This window comes from Prionailurus viverrinus, chromosome C2 (genome assembly GCF_022837055.1).
Source record: "Prionailurus viverrinus isolate Anna chromosome C2, UM_Priviv_1.0, whole genome shotgun sequence".
Lineage (NCBI taxonomy): Eukaryota > Metazoa > Chordata > Mammalia > Carnivora > Felidae > Prionailurus > Prionailurus viverrinus.
This window is the reverse complement of record NC_062569.1, coordinates 82,834,927-82,861,018: the sequence shown is the minus strand read 5'-3', so window position 1 is coordinate 82,861,018 and position 26,092 is coordinate 82,834,927.

Genomic DNA, 26,092 nt, shown 5'->3' with positions numbered 1-26,092 from the left:
AATACTATATTATGGATACTAAGTAATGCTAAAATAAGTTTAAAAATATCAGTGTTTTCATGTAACCTGATTTTAATCAGACATTTCAAGAAAATTTGAGGCCAATATTACCCAAGAATGTAGACATTAGAATCCTCAATAAAGTATTAGAACATTGAATCTAGTAAATAATTAGAAAGAGTGACTACATAAAATTTATCCCAGGTATGCAGTTTCAGGAATAATCAAACAATTCAACATAATGACTGACCAAAGAAGAAAAACTGTGTAATAACCTTAACAGATAAAGACAAAAACAGGGAGGGAGAACAGAGTCACAAAATCTCAGAAAATAGTACACCTTACCTTATTTTTTTTTTATATTTGCATGACTTCAAGAGCCACAAAACTAGAAAAAACTATTCCTATCCATCCTTCTCTATGAAAGTTCAAGAAATGTATTTAATTTTAATACATGCCACAAATAACATTTATCATGTTCAGGGAAAACAGTAGCTAAACTGAAGAAGATACTAGCATAAAATGTTTTCCCCTGATAGTTATCTACAGATGCCTTAGGCATATACCATGAAATTCTAAGTCTTTTGCTATAATGAATAATTAAATGATTACAGAAGTCAATGATAACATTTTTTGTTACTGTGCTTAGTTTACACATATATTTTTATCTTAAAATATCCCAATATAATCTTTCAGACATGCTGGTATACCTAATTAGAAAGTAGAATTCATATTAACAATATTTAAACCTAGACTTTATTTTCACTCTTAGACAAATATCCCACTATGTAGCATGTTTTGACAGTAACCATAAGGTTTGATGTCCCCTGAAATACTTTTCTTACAGGCTGGTCATTTTATTTATCTTCTACTCAAATGTCTACAATCGCCATTTAAATACAGTTTCACAGGTAACAAAAGTTCGAGCTGAGAGATATTTTGAAAATCGCTGCCTTGTCTGTGCCCCTAATATCTCTGACTGGGCTCATTGGATACCCTTTTCTGCATAATAATCATGAAATCTGAGTAAAATATAAAACTCAGATCTCTGGGTTGGTTGAAGCTTGGCTGACCCAGTTCTGCTACACACTGTGGCGTGTAGCCTGGCTCTGTTTATCCCGTCAGTAGGTCAGGAGAACAGCTGAGCTCCGCACATCTAATATGACCAACATGCTAACTGGACATGTTCTCGCAACAAGGGCAGACACAGAAGAAATCAAGCAAAACCATACACATGTGTTAAGGCCTACACTCATAAATAGTATGCTTTTACTTCTACCCGGATTCTCTTGGCTAAAGTGAGTCATGTAGTGAAGGCAAGTCAAGGGTCAGAGTACTCTCTGACTCATGACTCTCTACAATGAGGCCATGGTATGGGTGTGGATACAGGGAGGCATGAGAAATGGGGCCATTAATTTATTCTGGGGAAATGAAAAAGTCACTTTCCCAATAGCATATGGACCGTACAGACTAGAGTATTATTTTTTTTTTCTAAATCATCTATTGAAAATGCATGTCTCTAGGAATGCCTCATGGAGAGGTACCACTTGAAGAGCACAAGCTCAGGTGGCCCTTAGCATAACTTAGTGTATTTTTTGCTCCATCTATTTATTTATTTTTTTTTCAACATTCATTTATTTTTGGGACAGAGAGAGACAGAGCATGAACGGGGGAGGGGCAGAGAGAAAGGGAGACACAGAATCGGAAACAGGCTCCAGGCTCCGAGCCATCAGCCCAGAGCCTGATGCGGGGCTCGAACTCATGGACCACGAGATCGTGACCTGGCTGAAGTTGGACGCTTAACCTACTGCGCCACCCAGGCGCCTCTGCTCCATCTATTTAAATTGCCTCACATGTCTCGATTCAAGTCCTAACTCTGTGACTAGTTAGGTCTATGATTTAGGACAGTAGTTCTCAAACTTTAATGTGCTTCAGAGATATCTGACGGACTAGGTAAGACACAGATTACTGGGATTCTGTGCCAGCATTTGATTCAATAGGTTTGGGGTGGGGCTTATCCTGCAGACCAGGTATCAATCATGCTTTGAGAAATATTGACTTAAGAAATCCAAAAAGTGGATCATTAGTAACTACGATAGCTGGATTCTGTTTCAGGAGGCCCCAGCATTCCTTACTCTTGATTTTCATTGTTTTCAATTTTGCAGGTAAATGATTTTCTTCATCTTATTCTACTTGCTCCATCTTCTATATACAGACATCAATAAATCTGAGGGGACTTTGTACTTCAGCTGACTTTGGGTGATTTACGGTCGCAGATTTCAAGCCTTTGTGAATATCAAATAAGCTTGTTTGCCTCATAAGCTACCTGAGCAAATTTAAGAGACAGAGTCTGCCCCCATATTAATTAAAAGCTTCCAGTATTTAAATCCATCAATCTAAATGTGATTCAATTCAGCAAGCAAGTATTGAGTTTCCACTCTAAGATCCTCAGCTTAGATGTTGTTGGGAAGACAGGGAAGGTTAAGGAAAGGACTCCACTAATTTTGTATCGATTAGAGAATTCCCTCAAGTAGCAGACATTAACTACCATAAACTACTGGGGATATAATGCCAAGAAGGAATTATTCACTTCTTGAGGTGCATTTGAGGGATGACAAAAGGGTGAGCTGGTAAGTATGTTCATTTTCAAAAAGAAAATGCAGACTGAAGAACATGGATATAGCAGTGATAGGAATTGATTCACATCTTGTTATTAGTGTTGCTAAGAATAACAAAACAAAACTCCCAAGTTCATTCAGGGGCCCAACCGTCTTCTGAATTAACAGTGTCTTTTAAAAAGAGTATTTTCTATTATGATGTTTTAATCTTCTTTGCATAACATAACTAAATCTAATATTCAGGGGCTATAAGAGTACCAATATTATCCATTGTACAAATGAATAAATCAGATCATTAAAAAATATATATTCTCAAGGTCACAGAGCAACTCAGCAAAGGACATGGAACTAAAAAAAACTGATTTGTGACTTCCTATCATTCTTAGATGCTAAGCAAAATTTGCAATCTTTCTCCTTAGTGAAAAATGATTATTTAAAATATTATGCCTGCAAATTGTTTTTTTTTTTTTTTCCTGTAGCATTACTGTTACTCATAAAAGTAATCTGACTTTGCCAGTTTCGGTTTCCCTTTTACGCTCTGATTTGTCCTGCTGCACAAATTTTCATGGTACTTAAAGCTATTAAAAGTAATATTTATAAAGCAAATTATTCATAGAAAAAACAATAATGTCTCAGATATGTGGAAATGTAAACCTTCTGTACACACCAATCCTGGGATAAAAAAGGAAAGATGTACAATGCTTTTTATAGTTGAAAGAAAATATTTAAAACTTAAAACATTAAAGACTGAAGAGGCATTAAAGGTATTTTAATTCAATACTATTAATTTACAAATGAGAATAATAAAAAAAAACTATGAAAAAAATGACTCACCCAGTATCACACAATTTGTATTTTATTTGTGATTCAAATCAGAGGCTGCTGTATGAATTAAATTTCACCAAAAAATTACTTAATACTTTCTACATTCCCAGACCAGTAAGCCATGCAAATATGAAAGAGAATAGTCTTTACTCTAGAATTTACTCTTCAATAGACAAATAACATTCGTGTTCCTTTTACAATGAACACTACAAATAACTACAGTACAAAAAAAGAGTAAGAAAAGTGTTTTACAAGAAGTTATAAACAATGAGTTATTTGGATGAAATATAACTGATATTTATTTGCTGGGGGTGGAGGTGAGGGAAACAAGGAAATGTGGAGAGAAAGCTTTTGAGATACATACAGTAAATGTACATCAGATTTTGGAAAAGCATTTTAAAGGAAAACATGAGCAAAACCACTGAGGCAAAACTTGGGGGCATGTACAGAAAAACAAAGTGTGTGTATAAACGAGTTGTGGGAGACAGGCTTTAAAATGAAATAGCAGATAGATCTTGATGAGTGGACGGAGGGGTTGTATGAAGTCCATCTTTTGGATCACTCTATATCTCTGATTGGAAGGTTATGCTTAGAAACTAGGATCAATAAAATCTCACTTAAACATTCAATCAACTCACCTGTTCTTTTTTTAAATTTTCAGTTCATATTCACAATTATTTATTATCCAGTCATTCAATGAACATTCTGTGCAATGTATTAGGTTAGGTTACAAGAATTTAGAGATATATAGACATAGTTCCTTTCTTCAAGGAAACTGCAGTTAAGCAGGATGAACAGCTGTGTAAGCAAAGAGTTAGAATACAATTTAACAAAAGCTAAAATGTAGCTTTGTATAGGCTACTTAGAAACTATTCTGTTTTTTTCTGAAAAACTTCCCAGAGAAAGGTACATGTAATTTAATGCTTGAAGAAGGAAGAGGAGTTTTCCAGTTGGATTAAGGGGAGGAAGAACATTTGCACACAGCATTCACAGAGGGCATGTGTAGAATTGAGTGAAATAAAGATATGCTTAGGATCATAAGTATTTACATGCTATTAGAGAGGGGCATCTGGTTGGCATACAAGCTGACTCAGTCTGTTAAGCATCCAACTCTTGATTTCAGTTCAGATCATAATCTCATGGTTTATGGGTTTGAGCCCTACACCGGACTCTGTACTGCCAGTGCGGAGCCTGCTTGGGATTCTTTTTCTTTCTTTCTTTCTTTCTTTCTTTCTTTCTTTCTTTCTTTCTCTTTCTTTCTTTCTTTCTTTCTTCTTTCTTTTTTTCTTTCTCTCTCTCTCAAAATAAATAAATGAATAAACAAACATTAAATACTATTAGATAAAGGGGGCTATGAATGCTAGATCTTCCCTTCTGTACAAAGATTTTTTTTCTTCTTAAGGTCCCTGAAGAAAAAGAAATGCACAAAAACCAGTCAATATAAATTTTCTTATTAGCTAGGTCTTTGACCCCACTCCCAGTACTCTATTAAGCTCTACTTTATCACACAGAATGGTTACTTTATCTGGCCTAGAGGCTGAAACCATTGTGGTTCAAACAAGAATGTTAGAATGTACCACTTCAATGAGACAAGAAGCTACCTTTGCTTTCACTAGACAAATAGAAGCAGAGAATTACCAAGGGCTTAAAGGAGACCCAGTGCCTACAGCTCAGCCCTGACCTGGTCAACACAACTTGTTCCTGGGCTTCTCCAGCAGGAGAGTTAGTATCTAGCCAGAGTGGGTATAAAGAAGGAAAAGAAACTCATCAGAGGAGAGAAAGAGAGAGAGAGAGAGAGAGAGTCTGGTTTGCTAGGAGCCTGTTATGCCCAGAATTCGTGGTCCCCAAAGACCACTAGGGAGCCAAGTCCGATGCAAAAGCAAAGAGCCTTTATTCGAGCTAGCTCGAGCTCAATCCCCTACCTGCACCGACGCAGCGGTGAGATACCAGGGAAAGAGAGCGAGTTTCAAAAGCACAAAGGTTTTATAGGGGTCTAGGGACAGCCGATTGGCTGGGGAAGTGGCGTGTTTTGATCAGGAAGCTTGAATGGGTGAGCGGGAGGTCACTCAAAGGGAGGAGGCGTGGTCTAGGTGGAGGACACAGAACAAGATGGAGTCGGCTGGCGTAGGCCCGCCCTTTCATTCCCCCCTTGTCATGTAGCTTACGGACCCAATCATGGGGCCGGCTGCATTTATGGTGACAAGGGGAACAGAGTTTGGAGGTTTACGCAAAGTTCTGGGAAGCAAGTGTCCCTGGGGTGGCTCTGGGAGGTCTGATTAAGTATTGTCCCCGAGCTGGTGTCTATGATCTGCCAGGTGATGTTTTGGGGGGCATATGAGCAATGACAAGCAGAGTTAACAGAGTTACCAATATTAGGTGGGTCGAATGCGCTGTAGCTTGAGCTTGAGCGGGTTGTGTTGGTCCCAACTGATGGCCCATCACGTGACGAAGTCCTTCCAGATAGAGGAGGGGTCCGCTGGCTGGGCGTGGGTGTGATGGACCCAGGTCGCGATGCCGTCTACCTTGAGAGCAGTGGGGGTTGTCAACACCACGATGTAGGGTCCCTTCCAGCGCGGCTCGAGAGTCTCTCGGTTGTGCCTCTTGACGTAGACCCAGTCTCCCGGCCGGTACTGATGAGGTGTCGGGATCGGGCCAGCCTCGTAGATGGCACGGAGGTGCAGCCAAATGTCCTCGTGCGCCCTCTGGAGCCCGCTCAAGGAAAGAAAAAGTTCTTGATCTTTAAACTCAGCAATAAGTTCAGCTCGAAGGCTGGGAATAACAGGGGGTGGCCTGCCAAACATGATCTCGTAGGGAGTAAAACCCAGAGTGTAAGGAGTGTTTCTAACCCGGTAAAGGGCGTATGGTAGGAGAGTCACCCAGTCCCCGCCAGTCTCCATGGTTAATTTGGTAAGGGTCTCTTTTAGGGTTCTATTCATTCTTTCTACCTGTCCTGAGCTCTGGGGCCTATAAGCACAATGTGATTTCCAGTTTGCCCCCACCGCCTTGGCTACTGCCTGTGTTACCTTCGAGATAAAAGCTGGTCCATTGTCCGATCCTACCATGGCAGGAAAACCATACCTGGGTAAGATGTCTTCTAGTAGCTTCTTAGCCACCGTCTGAGCCGTTTCATGCTTGGTTGGGTATGCCTCCACCCAGCCAGAGAAGGTGTCTGTAAATACTAAAAGATATTTAAAACCATACTTTCCTGGTTTCACTTCAGTGAAGTCGACTTCCCATTGGGCTCCCGGTCTGGTGCCTCTGAGCCTGGTTCCTTTTTTATTTGATGTGGCTCTCGCGTTGGTGAGTTGGCAGGTCTTGCAGGCAGATATAACTTGCTCTATTTTGGTGTCCTGTTGGTGAATCTTAATTCCGGCATGTCGGATTAAGTCTTTTAATTTTCAGGCCCCCATGTGAGTAGACCGATGCATGTGCTCTAATATTGAGACTCCGAGCTGGTCTGGCAACACGAGCTCCTTGTTAGGTGTATACCACCATCCCTTTATCTCCTGGGCCATGGGGAGTTTCTTGATCCGCTGTAACTCCTCCTGGGAGTACTTGGGCTGGTCTGGTAAAACTGGGTCTCCCGGGTCTGGTAGTTGTATGGTCATGGTGGGGACTGGAGTAAGGGCTACTGCCTTGGCTGCCTGGTCAGCCTTTCGATTACCTCTAGCTACTGGGTTATCAGCTTTTTGGTGCCCTTGGCAGTGGATAATGGCTAGCTTGGCAGGAAGCCATAAGTCCGTAAGTAGGTTAAGTATCTCCTGCTTATTTTTTATAGTCCGTCCTTCTGCCGTCAGTAACCCCCTCTCCTGATAAATTGCCCCATGAATATGAGCTGTGGCAAATGCATAACGGCTGTCTGTGTAGATGTTGAGCCGTTTTCCAGCTCCCAGCATCAGCTCCTTGGTGAGGGCTATGAGCTCTGCTCGCTGGGCTGACGTTCCGGAGGGTAGAGCCTCCGCCCATACGGTGTTGGTTTCGGTGACCACCGCTGCACCCGCATACCTGTGTCGGTCTTGCACAAAGCTGCTGCCATCAGTGAACCAAGTAGCCTCAGCATTGGGGAGGGGCCGGTCAGTCAGGTCCGTCCGGAATCCATGTACTTGTTCCAGGATTCCCGCACAGTCATGTAATGGAGCACCTAGGTCAGGGTCGGGCAGCAGGGTTGCGGGATTGAGGGCTGCACTGGGGTGGAACCGCACTCGTGGAGGGTTGAGTAGGAGGCTCTGGTAATGAGTCATACGTGTATTGCTCATCCATCTATCCGGAGGCTGTTTCAGGACACCTTCAATGGCGTGTGGGGTCGTGATCCAGATCTCCTGTCCTAGGGTCAGTTTGTCTGCATCCTTGACTAGGAGTGCTGTCGCCGCAATAATTCTTAGGCATGGCGGCCAGCCGGCAGCCAATGGGTCTAGTTTCTTAGACAGGTAAGCCACTGGATGGTTCCAGGGGCCTAAGGCTTGAGTTAGAACTCCTTTTGCTATTCCCTTATGTTCGTCTACAAAGAGGTGGAAGGGCTTCGTAATGTCCGGTAGGCCCAGGGCTGGGGCACTTAGGAGGGCCCTTTTTAACTGATTAAAGGCAGTTTCTTCTTTTTCAGCCCATTTAAATGTTTTCCCCTCTTTGGTAGCTTCATATAGGGGCCTGGCGATCTCAGCAAAACCTGGAACCCAGAGGTGGCAGTAGCCGGCTGATCCTAGGAATTCCCTCACTTCTCTTTGGGAGGTGGGAGTAGGGATCTTTAGGACAGTTTCTTTTCTGGCCTCTGATAACCACCGCTGTCCGCCCTCCAGGATATATCCCAGGTAACTTACCCTCTCCCTGCATATCTGAGCCTTCTTCGCGGATGCCCGGTATCCTAAGGCCCCCAGGGTAGCCAGTAGGTCCTGGGTCCCTCGCTCACAGTCTTTGGCAGTGTCAGCAGCAATCAGGATGTCATCTACATACTGTAGAAGGGTGAGGCCAGGGTGCTCCCTTCTGTACTCACCCAGGTCCTCGTGTAGTGCCTCGTCGAAGATGGTGGGTGAATTTTTGAATCCCTGAGGTAGCCGTGTCCAGGCGAGTTGTCCACTGTAGCCCTCCTCCGGATCATGCCACTCAAAGGTGAACAAGGGTTGGCTCTGGGGTGCCAACGGCAGACTGAAGAAGGCGTCCTTTAAATCTAGTACAGTATACCAGACCCTGGAGGGCGCTAAGGAGCTCAAGAGAGTATATGGGTTGGGAACAGTTGGGTGTATGTCCGCGACCCTCTTATTTACTCCCTGGAGGTCTTGTACCGGTCGGTAGTCATTTGTGTGAGGCTTTTTGACCGGCAGTAGGGGGGTGTTCCAGGCAGACTGGCAAGGAACTAGTACCCCTAGGCTTCGTAGTCTCCGGATGTGTGGCTGGATCCCCTTCCGGGCCTCCTGAGACATGGGGTATTGTTTGATCCTTACCAGACTCTCTCCTGGCTTGAGCTCTACCAGGACTGGGGTCCTATGAGCGGCTAGTCCCATCCCCCCGTCTCTGCCCAAACCGAGGGGAATTCTTATAGCCATCTGTCTATATTATCCTCTCTCGGGAGCGCCTCCTGGTGGAGGAGGTATTCATCCTCCAGTTTCATGGTCAGGACCTGGATGGGGTGGCCCTTGCCATCGGTGACCTGAGGCCCCCCTTGTCTGAAAGTTATCTGAGCTCCAATCTTGGTCACTAAGTCCCGTCCTAACAGCGGGTAGGGGCATTCTGGTATTACCATAAAGGAGTGGGATACCCGGCCCATTCCCAAATCTACTGTTCTTCGGGTAGTCCATGAATACTGGCTCATACCAGTTGCCCCTTGTACCCAGGACTTCTTGTTGGCTAGTTTTCCTTGTGGGGTGTGGAGGACCGAATGTTGTGCTCCGGTGTCGACAAGAAGTCAATAGGGGTCCCCTCCACTTTAAGAGTTACCCTGGGTTCGGGGAGAGGGTCCGAACCCTGACTCCCCTAATCACTTAGTTCATCCAGCTCTAGGACTTTTACTCGATCAGTCTTGTTTCCCTTCCCGCCGGCCCTTTTTGGACAATCTCGGGCCCAATGCCCTATCTTCTTGCAGTATGCGCACTGATCCTTCTGCAGCCTCTGCTTCCCCACCTTGGTGGTGCTTTTACCTTTTCTTGTGTTGTCTGCCAGCTGCTGGAGATGGCGGTCTCGTTCCTCGGGGAAGTCAGCAGTGGTAGCTAGTAGTATTCTGGCCAGGTCTCGAGTCTGCTTACTGCTGGCAGCCGCCATGGCGCGAGCCTGCTTGTCCTCAGGAGGCTCCCGGTTATTATATACCTTTTCGGCTACCACCAGTAAGTCCTGCAGACTTTTTTCTCCTAGTCTATCTATTTTCTGTAATTTTCTCCTAATGTCTACGGCCGATTGGTTTACAAAGGCCATGATAACAGCTGCCTTGCTTTCCGGAGCCTCTGGATCCATGGGGGTATAGGTACGGAATGCCTCCATGATCCGTTCTAAAAAGGCAGCCGGAGATTCATCTTTTCCCTGTTGTACATTTCCTACCTTGGCCAAATTGGTTGGCTTTCTAGCAGCCATTCGGAGACCCCCCATTAGAGTCTGGCGGTAGACCCGGAGCCTCTCCTTACCTTCTGCCGTGTTGAAATCCCACTGGGGCCGAGTTAAGGGGAAGGAGGCATCTATCTGAGCCTGGTTGGTGGTGGGATTCCCCTCTGCGCCCGGAACTAGTTTTCGGGCCCCATTGAGGATTCTTTCTCTTTCTTCAGTCGTGAACAGGACCTGCAAAAGCTGCTGGCAATCGTCCCACGTGGGCTGATGGGTAAAAAGAACAGAGTCTGATGAATCAATAAGCCCTGCCGGTTTCTCGGAAAACTTAGGATTCTGAGCTTTCCAATTGTAGAGGTCACTAGTGGCGAAAGGCCAATAGTGATGGGGCTGATTCCCCTCCGCGTCTGGGGGTCCGGTGGCTCGCAGGGGCAGAATAGTAGAGTCGGCGGCGGAGGCAGATTGCCCCCTCTGAGCCCTTTGTCTGATAAAGGGCGGGCTTCCCCCTGGAGCGTTTCCGCCTCCCGCTCTCGGAACAGCGTCTGCCTCCCCCGGAGGGGGAGGATGGTGTTCTTCCGGCATCCTAGAGGGGTTATACGGGGGAGGAAAAATTAATTCTTCTTCAGTACCCCCCTGTAAGACAGGGTAGAGGGGTGCTGAAGGCTGGGTAAGACGTTTCCTCTTCTCTGTCTCCTGCAAAGCAAGAATGGGTTTTGGCTCCGGAGGGAGCAGGGTTAGGAAGGGCTTAAGCCAAGAGGGTGGGTCTTCTACAAGGTCCTGCCAAGTGATAATGTAAGGGAGCTGATCAAGATGGCCCGTCTTAGGCTGAGAGATGATACTCCTGACTCAGTGGATGGTAGGGAGGTCGAAGTTCCCCTCTGGTGGCCATCTGACATTGAAAGTTGGCCACTCGCTAGAACAAAAAAACTGCAACCGACCCTTTCGGACTTCCACACTGAGGTTGTTAGCTCTTCCCCTCACATCCTTAAAGTGATCAATCATAATACTTAGAGGAGTAGTCCGAGTCTGTCCCATAACGTCCGTCCAGTAAGTCCACAGAGCAAAACAGAGAAACACAAAAACAGACAAACAGAGGGCCCCTAGAAAGTCTTCCAACTCCATGGAAGCAAAACTGAAAGCTAGCTTAGACCTTTGAGGGGATTCCATGTCCCTCCAAAACCGATGAGGGGATTCCACGTCCCTCCAAAACCGATGAGGGGATTCCACGTCCCTCCAAAGACGACGGCCTCACGCCGACCAGCGGGGGCGACCCACCTGGTCTCAGACCTTTGAGGGGATTCCACGTCCCTCCGAAACAGATGAGGGGATTCCACGTCCCTCCAGAAGGGAGAATCGGAACGTCTTCCGAAACTCCCGGCCCGTGGTCCTCCAGTGCGTCCACTTAGACCGCGTCGGGCACTACCAGAATTCCAGAAATGAGCTCACACAGAAAAGACAGAACAAACAGACACTAACCGTGGCCAGTCAGGCTCTCCGGGTCGGGGGTCCCTTGGGGGTCTTGGGGATCCCGGACGAGCCCCCAAATGTTATGCCCAGAATTCATGGTCCCCAAAGACCACTAGGGAGCCAAGTCCAATGCAAAAGCAAAGAGCCTTTATTCGAGCTAGCTCGAGCTCAATCCCCTACCTGCACCGACGCAGCGGTGAGATACCAGGGAAAGAGAGCGAGTTTCAAAAGCACAAAGGTTTTATAGGGGTCTAGGGGCAGCCGATTGGCTGGGGAAGTGGCGTGTTTTGATCAGGAAGCTTGAATGGATGAGCGGGAGGTCACTCAAAGGGAGGAGGCGTGGTCTAGGTGGAGGACACAGAACAAGATGGAGTCGGCTGGCGTAGGCCCGCCCTTTCAAGCCCAGGGCTCTTACCGTAGCTACTTAAGAGGGAAGAACAAAAAATCAATACAGCTGATAATCTTCCCTGGATTTTATCTGTTCTTCATTTATTCAACAATGATCAGATTTGTATTCCAGAAAGAAAACTCAGGTGGCAGGGGCGCCTGGGTGACACAGTCGGTTAAGCGTCCGACTTCAGCCAGGTCACGATCTCGCGGTCCGTGAGTTCGAGCCCCACATCAGGCTCTGGGCTGATGGCTCAGAGCCTGGAGCCTGTTTCCGATTCTGTGTCTCCCTCTCTCTCTGCCCATCCCCCGTTCATGCTCTGTCTCTCTCTGTCCCAAAAATAAATAAAAGTTGAAAAAAATTAAAAAAAAAAAAGAAAACTCAGGTGGCAATGTGGAAGCTGACTAGTTTTAAAAGCATAGGTAAGTAATAATAGATATTTCTGTAAGAAATATTTCAAGTTTTCCATAATGTCCAAGTCTGGACACTTATGTCAAGGGGATTGACTGTATTGCTTACCAGGTCAGAGTGTTACAGGCTGGTGTCTCTGGGTATCATTAGCCCCATAAAACCCCATGATCATATTGGAAAATTCTGCATAAATTACTGTGGGCTTATAATGTCACAGCTAATTTAGTACATTACAAAAATTGGTGCAAAATCCATCAACAGTTACTATAAATTTGACTTTGTAGAGAGCGTTAACATTTTTTGCCTCTCTTCCCCAGCTTTATTGAGGTATAATTGACAAAGTTGTAAGATACTTAAAATGTACAATGTGATGATTTTATATACACACATATCATGAAAGGATTCCACCCATCAAGTTAATTAACACATCCATCAGGTCACATATTTACCTTTTTGTGTGTGAGAGAACATTTAGTTTCTAATCCCTTGGCAAATTTCAATTATTCAATACATTCTTTTCAAGTATAATCAACATGCTATACATTAGATCCTCAGAACTTATTTATAAAGTTTATATCCTTAGACCAATCTCTCCCTATTTCCCTCACTCCACAGGTTCTGGCAACCACTGTTCTACTCTCTGAGGCTATGAATTAGATTTTACTTGTTTTGATCCCATATAAAAATGATACTTATTTGTTTGTTTTTCTATATCTTACTTCACTTAACATATTGCTTATGTTAAGTATTTGTTTTTCTATATCTTACTTCACTTAACATATTGCTAATTATACTTAGCATAACACCCTCCAGTTTCATCCATGTTGTTGCAAATAGCAGGATTTCCTTCTTTCTTAAGGCTAAATAACATTCCACTATGTATGTTTTATCTTATTTTTTTTTATATACTCATCCATCCAGACACAGAGGTTGTTTCCATACCCTGGCTACTGTGAATAATGCTGCAATGAACATAAAAGTACAGATCACTCCTTGAGAGAATGGTTTTGTTTCCTTTGGATATATACCTATAAGTGGGACTGCTGGATGATATGGTATTTTTAATTTTTTTTTTCTTTTTGAGAAATCTCCATGCTATTTTCCATATTGGCTACACCAGTTTGCATTTCCACCACTAGTGTACAAGAGTTCCCTTTTCTTCATATCCTTAACAACACTTGCTATCTCTTGTCTTTTTGGAAATAGACATCCTAACAGATGTGAGGTAATATCTCATTATGATTTTGATTTGCATTTCCCCAAGTATTAGTGATGTTGAGTATCTTTTCATGCACCTGTTGGTTACTTGCATGTCTTTTTTTTTTTTTTTTTTTTTAGAAAAATGTACACTTAGGTCTTTTTCCCATTTCTAAATTGGATTATTAGGATATTTGCTATTAAGTTGTATGAGCAACTTATACCTTGTATATTTTGGATATTAACCCCTTATTGGATTTGTGGCTTCCAAAGATTTTTCTCCCATTCCATAGTTTAGCTAGGTTCCCTATGTTGTCTTTTTTTTTTAATGATTTTATTTGCTGTGCAGGAGTTTGATATAGCCCCATTTGCTTATTTTCCCCTTTGTTGCTTTGTATTGATGTCAAATCCAGAAAATCATCATCAAACCAATGTCAAGGGGTTTACCCTGTAATTTTTATTCCAAGGGTTTTACAGTTTCAGCTCTTATGTTCAAGTCTTTAATCCATTTTAAGTTGATTTTTGTGTATTGAGTACAAGAAGGATACAACTTCATTCTTTTGCATGTGGCTGTCCATTGACCTCTGTGTCTGGTTTTATGTTCAAACTATTTTATTTATTTTTTAAAGTTTGTTTGTTTGTTTGTTTACAGAATGGGGAAGGGGTGCAGAGAGAGAGAGGAGAGAGAATCCCAAGGAGGCTCCACACCATCAGTGCAGAGCCTGATGAAGGGCTCAATTCCATGAACCGTGAGATCATGACATGAGCTGAAATTGAGAGTCAGATGCTTAACCAGCTGAACCACCCAGGTATCCCACTATGCTATTTTAATTACTATACCTTTGTAATATACTTTGCAATCAAGGAACATGCTACCTCTAGCTTTGTTCTTCATTCTCAAGATTGCTTTACCTATTTGGGGTCTTTTGTGTTTCCACATAAATTTTAGGATTGTTTTTTTCTATTTCTGTTAAAAATGCCATTGGCTATTGATAGAAATTACATTGAATCAATATATTTCTTTGGGTTATGTGGACATTTTAACAATATAGTTATTCCAATCCATGAGCATAGAATATCTTTCCATATATTTATGCCTTCTTCAATTTCTTTCATCGTTTTATGGTTTTCAATGTACATATCTTTCACTCCCTTGGTTAAACTTATTTTTTAGTGTTTTACTTATTTTGTTGCAATTATAAACAGTAAATGGGATTTTTTTTGCTAGTGTATAGAAATTCAACTGATTTTTGTATATAGATTTTGTCTCCTGAAACTTTATGAATTTGTTTATTAGCTCTAAGGATTTTTTTTGGTAGAGTTTTTAGATTTTCTATATATAATATCATGTCATCTACAAACAAGGACAATTTTACTATTTCTTTCTGACTTGGATCCCCCCCCCCCCTTTTTTTTTAATTTTTGTTTTCAATTGCTCTGGCTAGGACTTCCTAGAATAAACGTGGTAAGAGGAGTCATCCTTGTCTTCCTGATCTTAGAGAAAAAGCTTTTAGGTTTTCACTGTTGAGTATTTTAGCTGTGGTCTTATCATGTATGGTCTTTTTTTATATTGAGGTACATTCTCTCTAAACTCAATCTATTGAAAGTTTTTTTTTTATCATGAATAGGTGTTGAATTTTGTCAAATATGTTTTCTATCTCTATTGAGATAATTATATGATTTTTGTCCTTCATTTTGCTAATGTTTTATATCACATTGGTTGATTTGTGGAACCATCTTGCATCCGTGGCATAAATCCCACTTAATTGTGGTGTATTATCCTTGTAACATATTGTTGAATTTGGCTTGGTAATATAAAGTTGATAAATTTTGTTTATGTGTTCATAAGGGATATTGGCCAGTAATTTGCTTTTCTTGTAATGTCCTTGTCTGATTTTGATATCAAGGTAATGCTGGACTCATAAAATGAGTATGGAAGTTTTCTTCACTCCTCTTTTATTTTTTGGAAGCATTTGAGAAGGAGTTTTATTAATTCTTTTAATATTTGATATAACTTACCAATGAATACATCTAATCCTGGATTTTTGTTTGTTGCAAGGTTTTGATTACTGATTCTATCTTCCTAATAATTCTGTTCAGATTTTCTATTTCTTCATGGTTCAGGGTTACCAATCTCATTTGATATGTGTACTTTCTCATTCTTGCTATGTGTAAGAGTTGCTCAGCTAGTTTTTCAATTTCTTTGAGATGAAACTGTTCTGGGTGTAGCTGTACATTGAGTGTGTCCTTGGGAGGAGAGAAATTCAGAAGACCAGAAGACTCTTAAGTTTCCATCTTGGTTGACTCTATCTGAAAGCCTTAAAAATTTAATTGGCTATAATCTGATTTGTTCTTACTACTTAGCTAAATGTTGTCAGTTTGAGTGAGTTTGAAAATTAGAATAAAAATGTCCTTCTTATTTGGCATCAGTGAAAAAACAAATCTAATATTTATTTGCCAAAGATCCAAAATATAATAAACATTTAGTACAAGAGATCGATAGAGTCTATTCCTAGATTCAATTTTATTTTATTTAATTGGCAATTCCTGCCAAGGTGGAGGGGAACCGTAGGTTTACTTCCTATTTAAAGGAAATATGTGATAGGTCTTCTGAATTATAAGGCTTACTTACCATTATTGCTTCAGCAGTGGGACTTACTGAGTTAGATTTGTGTTTACATGAAAATTTTATTTAGATATTTTAATTATTTCTTGGATAATGCAGACTTGTTTCAGCTCTAATTTCAAGTATTTGGGCTGCCTGTCAAAACACCTTACCATCTAATAATAATGATCTCATTTTTTATTGACATTTCACTATCATCCATAATATTCACTCTTTTTTTTTTTCGTCTTTGATAAATCTTTATTTTACTTCTGTCCTAAATAATAGCTTTGCAGGGTAAAAATTTCCACACTATATGTTACTTTCTCTTTGTATTTTAAATATACTATTCTTTCATGTTCTGGTTATTAGCTTTGTAACAGAGAAATGTACATTTAGCTGAAGATTTTTTTGTAGGTGAGTCATCTTTTCTATTGGCCCTTATAATTTCTGCTGTACTTGGTATTTCAGTGTTTTTCAAATTTCCAGTCATGCATGCAATGGTCTTTGAATACACTGCTTTATTTTTTTATTTTATTTTATTTTTTTATGAAATTTATTGACAAATTGGTGTCCATACAACACCCAGTGCTCATCCCAAAAGGTGCCCTCCTCAATACCCATCACCCACCCTCTCCTCCCTCCCACCCCCCATCAACCCTCAGTTTGTTCTCAGTTTTTAACAGTCTCTTATGCTTTGGCTCTCTCCCATTCTAACCTCTTTTTTTTTCCTTCCCCTCCCCCATGGGTTCCTGTTAAGTTTCTCAGGATCCACATAAGAGTGAAACCATATGGTATCTGTCTTTCTCTGTATGGCTTATTTCACTTAGCATCACACTCTCCAGTTCCATCCACGTTGCTACAAAAGGCCATATTTCATTTTTTCTCATTGCCACGTAGTACTCCATTGTGTATATAAACCACAATTTCTTTATCCATTCATCAGTTGATGGACATTTAGGCTCTTTCCATAATTTGGCTATTGTTGAGAGTGCTGCTATGAACATTGGGGTACAAGTGGCCCTATGCATCAGTGCTCCTGTATCCCTTGGATAAATTCCTAGCAGTGCTATTGCTGGGTCATAGGGTAGGTCTATTTTTAATTTTCTGAGGAACCTCCACACTGCTTTCCAGAGCGGCTGCACCAATTTGCATTCCCACCAACAGTGCAAGAGGGTTCCCGTTTCTCCACATCCTCTCCAGCATCTATAGTCTCCTGATTTGTTCATTTTGGCCACTCTGACTGGCGTGAGGTGATACCTGAGTGTGGTTTTGATTTGTATTTCCCTGATAAGGAACGACGCTGAACATCTTTTCATGTGCCTGGTGGCCATCCGGATGTCTTCTTTAGAGAAGTGTCTATTCATGTTTTCTGCCCATTTCTTCATTGGGTTATTTGTTTTTCGGGTGTGGAGTTTGGTGAGCTCTTTATAGATTTTGGATACTAGCCCTTTGTCCGATATGTCATTTGCGAATATCTTTTCCCATTCCGTTGGTTGCCTTTTAGTTTTGTTGGTTGTTTCCTTTGCTGTGCAGAAGCTTTTTATCTTCATAAGGTCCCAGTAATTCACTTTTGCTTTTAATTCCCTTGCCTTTGGGGATGTGTCGAGGAAGAGATTGCTATGGCTGAGGTCAGAGAGGTCTTTTCCTGCTTTCTCCTCTAAGGTTTTGATGGTTTCTTGTCTCACATTTAGGTCCTTTATCCATTTTGAGTTTATTTTTGTGAATGGTGTGAGAAAGTGGTCTAGTTTCAACCTTCTGCATGTTGCTGTCCAGTTCTCCCAGCACCATTTGTTAAAGAGGCTGTCTTTTTTCCATTGGATGTTCTTTCCTGCTTTGTCAAAGATGAGTTGGCCATACGTTTGTGGGTCTAGTTCTGGGGTTTCTATTCTATTCCATTGGTCTATGTGTCTGTTTTGGTGCCAATACCATGCTGTCTTGATGATGACAGCTTTGTAGTAGAGGCTAAAGTCTGGGATTGTGATGCCTCCTGCTTTGGTCTTCTTCTTCAAAATTCCTTTGGCTATTCGGGGCCTTTTGTGGTTCCATATGAATTTTAGGATGGCTTGTTCTAGTTTCGAGAAGAATGCTGGTGCAATTTTGATTGGGATTGCATTGAATGTGTAGATAGCTTTGGGTAGTATTGACATTTTGACAATATTTATTTTTCCAATCCATGAGCAGGGAATGTCTTTCCATTTCTTTAAATCTTCTTCAATTTCCTTCATAAGCTTTCTATAGTTTTCAGCATACAGATCCTTTACATCTTTGGTTAGATTTATTCCTAGGTATTTTATGCTTCTTGGTGCAATTGTGAATGGGATCAGTTTCTTTATTTGTCTTTCTGTTGCTTCATTGTTAGCGTATAAGAATGCAACTGATTTCTGTACATGGATTTTGTATCCTGCAACTTTGCTGAATTCCTGTATCAGTTCTAGCAGACTTTTGGTGGAGTCTATCGGATTTTCCATGTATAATATCATGTCATCTGCAAAAAGCGAAAGCTTGACTTCATCTTTGCCAATTTTGATGCCTTTGATTTCCTTTTGTTGTCTGATTGCTGATGCTAGAACTTCCAGCACTATGTTAAACAGCAGCGGTGAGAGTGGGCATCCTTGTCGTGTTCCTGATCTCAGGGAAAAAGCTCTCAGTTTTTCCCCGTTGAGGATGATGTTAGCTGTGGGCTTTTCATAAATGGCTTTTATGATCTTTAAGTATGTTCCTTCTATCCCGACTTTCTCAAGGGTTTTTATTAAGAAAGGGTGCTGGATTTTGTCGAAGGCCTTTTCTGCATCGATTGACAGGATCATATGGTTCTTCTCTCTTTTTTTGTTAATGTGATGTATCACGTTGATTGATTTGCGAATGTTGAACCAGCCCTGCATCCCAGGAATGAATCCCACTTGATCATGGTGAATAATTCTTTTTATATGCCGTTGAATTCGATTTGCTAGTATCTTATTGAGAATTTTTGCATCCATATTCATCAGGGATACTGGCCTGTAGTTCTCTTTTTTTACTGGGTCTCTGTCTGGTTTAGGAATCAAAGTAATACTGGCTTCATAGAATGAGTCTGGAAGTTTTCCTTCCCTTTCTATTTCTTGGAATAGCTTGAGAAGGATAGGTATTATCTCTGCTTTAAACGTCCGGTAGAACTCCCCTGGGAAGCCATCTGGTCCTGGACTCTTATTTGTTGGGAGATTTTTGATAACCGATTCAATTTCTTCGCTGGTTATGGGTCTGTTCAAGCTTTCTATTTCCTCCTGATTGAGTTTTGGAAGAGTGTGGGTGTTCAGGAATTTGTCCATTTCTTCCAGGTTGTCCAATTTGTTGGCATATAATTTTTCAAAGTATTTCCTGATAATTGTTTGTATCTCTGAGGGATTGGTTGTAATAATTCCATTTTCATTCATGATTTTATATATTTGGGTCATCTCCCTTTTCTTTTTGAGAAGCCTGGCTACAGGTTTGTCAATTTTGTTTATTTTTTCAAAAAACCAACTCTTGGTTTCGTTGATCTGCTCTACAGTTTTTTCAGATTCTATATTGTTTATTTCTGCTCTGATCTTTATTATTTCTCTTCTTCTGCTGGGTTTAGGCTGCCTTTGCTGTTCTGCTTCTAGTTCCTTTAGGTGTGCTGTTAGATTTTGTATTTGGGATTTTTCTTGTTTCTTGAGATAGGCCTGGATTGCAATGTATTTTCCTCTCAGGACAGCCTTTGCTGCGTCCCAAAGCGTTTGAATTGTTGTATTTTCATTTTCGTTTGTTTCCATATATTTTTTAATTTCTTCTCTAATTGCCTGGTTGACCCACTCATTTGTTAGTAGGGTGTTCTTTAACCTCCATGCTTTTGGAGGTTTTCCAGACTTCTTTCTGTGGTTGATTTCAAGCTTCATAGCATTGTGGTCTGAAAGTAAGCATGGTATAATTTCAATTCTTGTAAACTATGAAGGTCTGTTTTGTGACCCAGTATATGATCTATCTTGGAGAATGTTCCATGTGCACTCGAGAAGAAAGTATATTCTGTTGCTTTGGGATGCAGAGTTCTAAATATATCTGTCAAGTCCATCTGATCCAATGTCTCATTCAGGGCCCTTGTTTCTTTATTGACCGTGTGTCTAGATGATCTATCCATTTCTGTAAGTGGGGTGTTAAAGTCCCCTGCAATTACCACATTCTTCTCAATAAGGTTGCTTATGTTTATGAGTAGTTGTTTTATATATTTGGGGGCTCCGGTATTCGGTGCATAGACATTTATAATTGTTAGCTCTTCCTGATGGATAGACCCTGTAACTATTATATAATGTCCTTCTTCATCTCTTGTTACAGCCTTTAATTTAAAGTCTAGTTTGTCTGATAGAAGTATGGCTACTCCAGCTTTCTTTTGGCTTCCAGTAGCATGATAAATAGTTCTCCATCCCCTCACTCTCAATCGAAAGGTGTCCTCAGGTCTAAAATGAGTCTCTTGTAGACAGCAAATAGATGGGTTTTGTTTTTTTATCCATTCTGATACCCTATGTCTTTTGGTTGGCGCATTTAATCCATTTACATTCAGTGTTATTATAGAAAGATATGGGTTTAGAGTCATTGTGATGTCTGTATGTTTTATGCTTATAGTGGTGTCTCTGGGACTTTGTCTCACAGGGTCCCCCTTAGGATCTCTTGTAGGGCTGGTTTAGTGGTGACAAATTCCTTGTTTTTGTTTGTTTGGGAAGACCTTTATCTCTCCTTCTATTCTAAATGACAGACTTGCTGGATAAAGGATTATTGGCTGCACATTTTTTCTGTCTAGCACCCTGAAAATCTCGTGCCAATTCTTTCTGGCCTGCCAAGTTTCAAAAGAGAGATCAGTCACGAGCCTTATAGGTCTCCCTTTATATGTGAGGACACGTTTACCCCTTGCTGCTTTCAGAATTTTCTCTTTATCCTTGTATTTTGCCAGTTTCACTATGATATGTCGTGCAGAAGGTCGATTCAAGTTACGTCTGAAGGGAGTTCTCTGTGCCTCTTGGATTTCAATGCCTTTTTCCTTCCCCAGTTCAGGGAAGTTCTCAGCTATGATTTCTTCAAGTACCCCTTCAGCACCTTTCCCTCTCTCTTTCTCCTCTGGGATACCAATTATGCGTATATTATTTCTTTTTAGTGTATCACTTAGTTGTCTAATTTTCCCCTCATACTCCTGGATTTTTTTATCTCTCTTTTTCTCAGCTTCCTCTTTTTCCATAACTTTATCTTCTAGTTCACCTATTCTCTCCTCTGCCTCTTCAAGCCAAGCTGTGGTGGTTTCCATTTTGTTATGCATTTCGTTTAAAGCGTTTTTCAGCTCCTCGTGACTGTTCCTTAGTCCCTTGATCTCTGTAGCAAGAGATTCTCTGCTGTCCTGTATACTGTTTTCAAGCCCAGCGATTAATTTTATGGCTATTATTCTGAATTCACTTTCTGTTATATTATTTAAATCCTTTTTGATCAGCTCATTAGCTGTTGTTATTTCCTGGAGATTCTTCTGAGGGGAATTCTTCCACTTGGTCATTTTGGATAGTCCCTGGCGTGGTGAGGACCTGCAGGGCACTTCCCCTGTGCTGTGGTGTATAACTGGAGTTGGTGGGCGGGGCCGCAGTCAGACCTGATGTCTGTCCCCAGCCCACCGCTGGGGCCACAGTCAGACTGGTGTGTGCCTTCTCTTCCCCTCTCCTAGGGGCGGGATTCACTGTGGGGTGGTGTGGCTCATCTGGGCTACTTGCACACTGCCAGGCTTGTGGTGCTGGGGATCTGGCGTATTAGCTGGGGTGGGTAGGCAAGGTGCACAGGGGCAGGAGGGGCAGGCTTAGATCGCTTCTCCCTAGGTGATCCACTTCAGGAGGGGCCCTGTGGCAGCAGGAGGGAGTCAGATCCGCTGCCGGAGGTTTGGCTCCGCCGAAGCGCAGAGTTGGGTGTTTGCGCGGAGCGAGCAAGTTCCCTGGCAGGAACTGGTTCTCTTTGGGATTTTGGCTGGGGGATGGGCGGGGGAGATGGCGCTGGCGAGCGCCTTTGTTCCCCACCAAACTGAGCTCTGTTGTCAGGGGGCTCAGCAGCTCTCCCTCCCTTTGTCCTCCAGCCTTCCCGCTTTCCGAGCAGAGCTGTTAACTTATGACCTCCCAGATGCTAAGTCGCGCTTGTTGTGGGAACACAGTCCGTCAGGCCCCTCCACTTTTGCAAGCCAGACTCGGGGGCTCTGCTTGGCCGGCGAGCCGCCCCTCCGCCCCGGCTCCCTCCCGCCAGTCTGTGGAGCGCGCACCGCCTCACCGCCCTTCCTACCCTCTTCCGTGGGCCTCTCGTCTGCGTTTGGCTCCGGCGACTCCGTTCTGCTAATCCTCTGGTGGTTTTCTGGGTTATTTAGGCAGGTGTAGATGGAATCTAAGTGATCAGCAGGATGTGCGGTGAGCCCAGCATTCCTCCTAAGCCGCCATCTTGCAAAAAAGCCAATATTCACTCTTTATAAGTATATGATCCAGTGTTTTTAAGTACTCACACGTTGTGCAATCACCACTAATTCTAAAACATTTTAATTACCCAGAAAGTAACCTGTACCCATTTTCAGTCAGTACTCATTTGCCTCTCCTCCTAGTGCCAGGCAACCTCTAATCTATTCTTTATTTCTCTAGATTTGCCTATACTGCATGTTTCATATAAACGTGATTATATAATATGTGGCCTGCTGTGTTTGGCTTCTTTTGCTCAGAATCACATTTTCAAGGTTCATCCCTGTTTTAATCTGTTATAGTATCTCATTCAATTGTGTGTCTGAATAATATTCTAGTGTATGGATATAAAGCCCATTTTGCTTATTCATTTATCAGTGAGTGAGTATTTTTGGCTGTTTCTACTTTTGAAGTAATATTAATAATACTGCTATAAACATTTGTGTACCAGTTTCTGTGTAGACATACATTTTACATTCTCTTAGGTTTATACTTAAGAGTGAAATTAATGGGTCATATTTTAAATCCATGTTTAACTTTCCAAAAATTTCCAAACTGTTTTCCATAGTGACTGCACCATTTTCCAATCCCATCTACAGGGTTTGATGGTTCCAATTTATCCACATCTTCATCAGCACTTGTTATTATTCAGCCTTTTTATTATAATCATCCTAGTGATTGTGAAGTAGCATTTTATTGTAGTGTTCTCCAATGGGTAATGATGTTGAGTATTTTTTCATGTGCTTATTGGCCATTGGTCTATCTTCTTTAGAAATATGTCTATTCAAATCCAATATTTCTTGGCAAACTTAATCACATTTTATTAGATGTTAAAATATCCATAATAATATTACCACTCTAAATGCCTCCCAATACAGTTACCCTGTGTGTACATACAAACATTTTTCCATTATTAAGCCACAAGATCTAGGGATAGTCAGTGGACAGAACTTGCAGTGAAAAACTGAGAAACTGGCACGTTGGTCACATTTATTCAAGAGCATTTTATTTGTCAGAATTTTATTAACTTTATATGAAGTCAATTATAAGGTCACCCCAGGAGATAGTTGAATGTTAATGATGATCAATTAGAAAAACTAGAGTCAGAGTCAGTGAAGAAATTGTTTAAAAAATATTCAAAATGTGAAGATTTTAGCAAGTATCCAAATATCCACATAATCCATTAAATAATTATCTTTTCCAGAAATGCTATAAATGGATTGTTTATTGGCTTTGCTACTCTCCTATCCTGATTCCCTTCTTCTAAAATAAACTTCTTGGGGCGCCTGGGTGGCGCAGTCGGTTAAGCGTCCGACTTCAGCCAGGTCACGATCTCGCGGTCCGTGAGTTCGAGCCCCGCGTCAGGCTCTGGGCTGATGGCTCAGAGCCTGGAGCTTGTTTCCGATTCTGTGTCTCCCTCTCTCTCTGCCCCTCCCCCGTTCATGCTCTGTCTCTCTCTGTCCCAAAAATAAATAAATGTTGAAAAAAAAAAAATTAAAAAAAAAAAAAATAAAATAAAATAAACTTCTTGATGTACTATATAATGTGCATTGGATGACCTAAAACATAATGCTTACAGATAGATTACAAGTCCAGAGGTTAGGAAAACACAAAATTACCAAAGTGATATATTGTAATCACTTTTGGTTATCTTTTTATCCTTTGAGAGTTAGTTAAAAATAACATCTCAGGTATATTAAATGTCCTTCATATTGCCTAAATATCTGGAGATAAGAAGTGAAGTTGAGGGTCTTTGTGACACATTTCTGAATTTAGACTTCATAGGGTTGGTTCTACTGACATATTTTCACTTCTGGTACTTGACTATGAGCACATAAAAATGACTTCCAGGGGCACCTGGGTGGCTCAGTCAGTTGAACGTCCGACTTCAGCTCAGGTCAGGATCTCACAGTTTGTGAGTTCGAGCCCTGCGTCGGGTTCTGTGCTGACAGCTCAGAGCCTGGAGCCTGTTTTGGATTCTGTGTCTTCCTCTCTCTGCCCCTTCCCTGCTCATGCTCTGTCTCTCTGTCTCTCAAAAATGAATAAATGTTAAAAAAAATTTTAAAAAATGACTTCCATTAGAGGATAGAATCAATGCTCAAATTAGAATAACTCCAATAATGAGGTGAGCAAGGGCAGAATGGGGAAAACTTATACGAATAATTTGGTGAGACTTGTTTGGGAATATTTCTGCAATTGTAATCAGTGTCATATAACACAAGCTCCTGTTTCATAATGTGGACCCTACTTTGGAAAATGCTCAGTCTTAACCACTGATCCTCCTTGATGTGAAGAAATAGCAGAAAGATTCCTACTGAAATGTTCTATTGTAATATGCAATAAAATATTCAAATACTCATTAATGTTTGACCTGCTGATTATCTTATAGCCCATCAAATCTCATTCTTCTCCACAAAAAAATTGCTTTTATCCTGAATAATTAAAATTTTAAGATTCTTTCTCTCTCTCTCTCTTTTTCCAATTGAGTTAAAACAGTACATCTTTTAAATCTACATGAGCAAAGACAGGCTGTTACAGAGTGAATATTCTTTGGTTAGCACAGAGATGTGTAAGTATTTTGTGAAAGCCAATTAAAAGAAGATAAAGTAGGAAGATACTTTTTAAATTATGTCATTGAATTAAAATAGAATAGAAATGAGGCCTAGATGTTTAGATAGCACAATTGATTTTAGTATCTTTTAGCTCTATCATTTTTCCCACAATTCCCTCTTTCCCACTGTCCCCTTCTGCTATATGATTTTAATTAGTTTTATGTATATATGTGCATACGTATATGTGTGCTTTGCCACAATAGAAGCAATAGCTACATCTCACGTCCTGAGACTAGGATTATAGTAAACATTCACACTGTTATATATCTTGAAACATCAGATTTCTCAGGTTTTGCAGCTTAAAGCCAAAAGTCCTCCTCACCTTACGGTAGTGTAGGATTTTGGAAATAAATCTCAATGCTATCAGTTCAGTAAATTAAAGATTGTTACAAGTTTTATTTGACCTTGCAGAGGTTAGTTTGTCTTTCTGGTATTTTGTTACTTCATCCATAATATTAGAAAATGCAAAGGAATCTAGACAAGGTAAAGAACTGGTCTCTTCTTTATCTAAAATCTGTCAATAAATGATTCTATTTACTTTCTTGGTGTTGCTAAGCAGGAAAGTCTGTCACTTAACAAACCTCTCTTAGCTGGCATGAGGCCTAGGTAATTTTGAAAATCATCAGAGTAAGGTCACAGAAAATTAGAATTTCATTGAAATTCAAGCCATTTGCTTTGAATGATAGATTATAAAGTACACGAGTAGGAAGCAATATAATAAGTTTATATGCTGGTGAACCCTAAGTTTTGAATTACTTTAGAAAAAAATCCTAAATATCATGGCAATAATTAATTTAGTTGACATTTGTGACACAAAAAATTGTTTATTTAAATCAGTTTTTTTAATTGCCTGTAAATGCAAAAGTTTTGTTTCCATGACTCCAAAAAGTCTGAGTGAATATCTTGTATGGACACATTTTATTTTGCTTTTTTTATGTAGATCTATCATACTACAGGGGAAATAATTTTTCCATTTCATATGGCAGAAA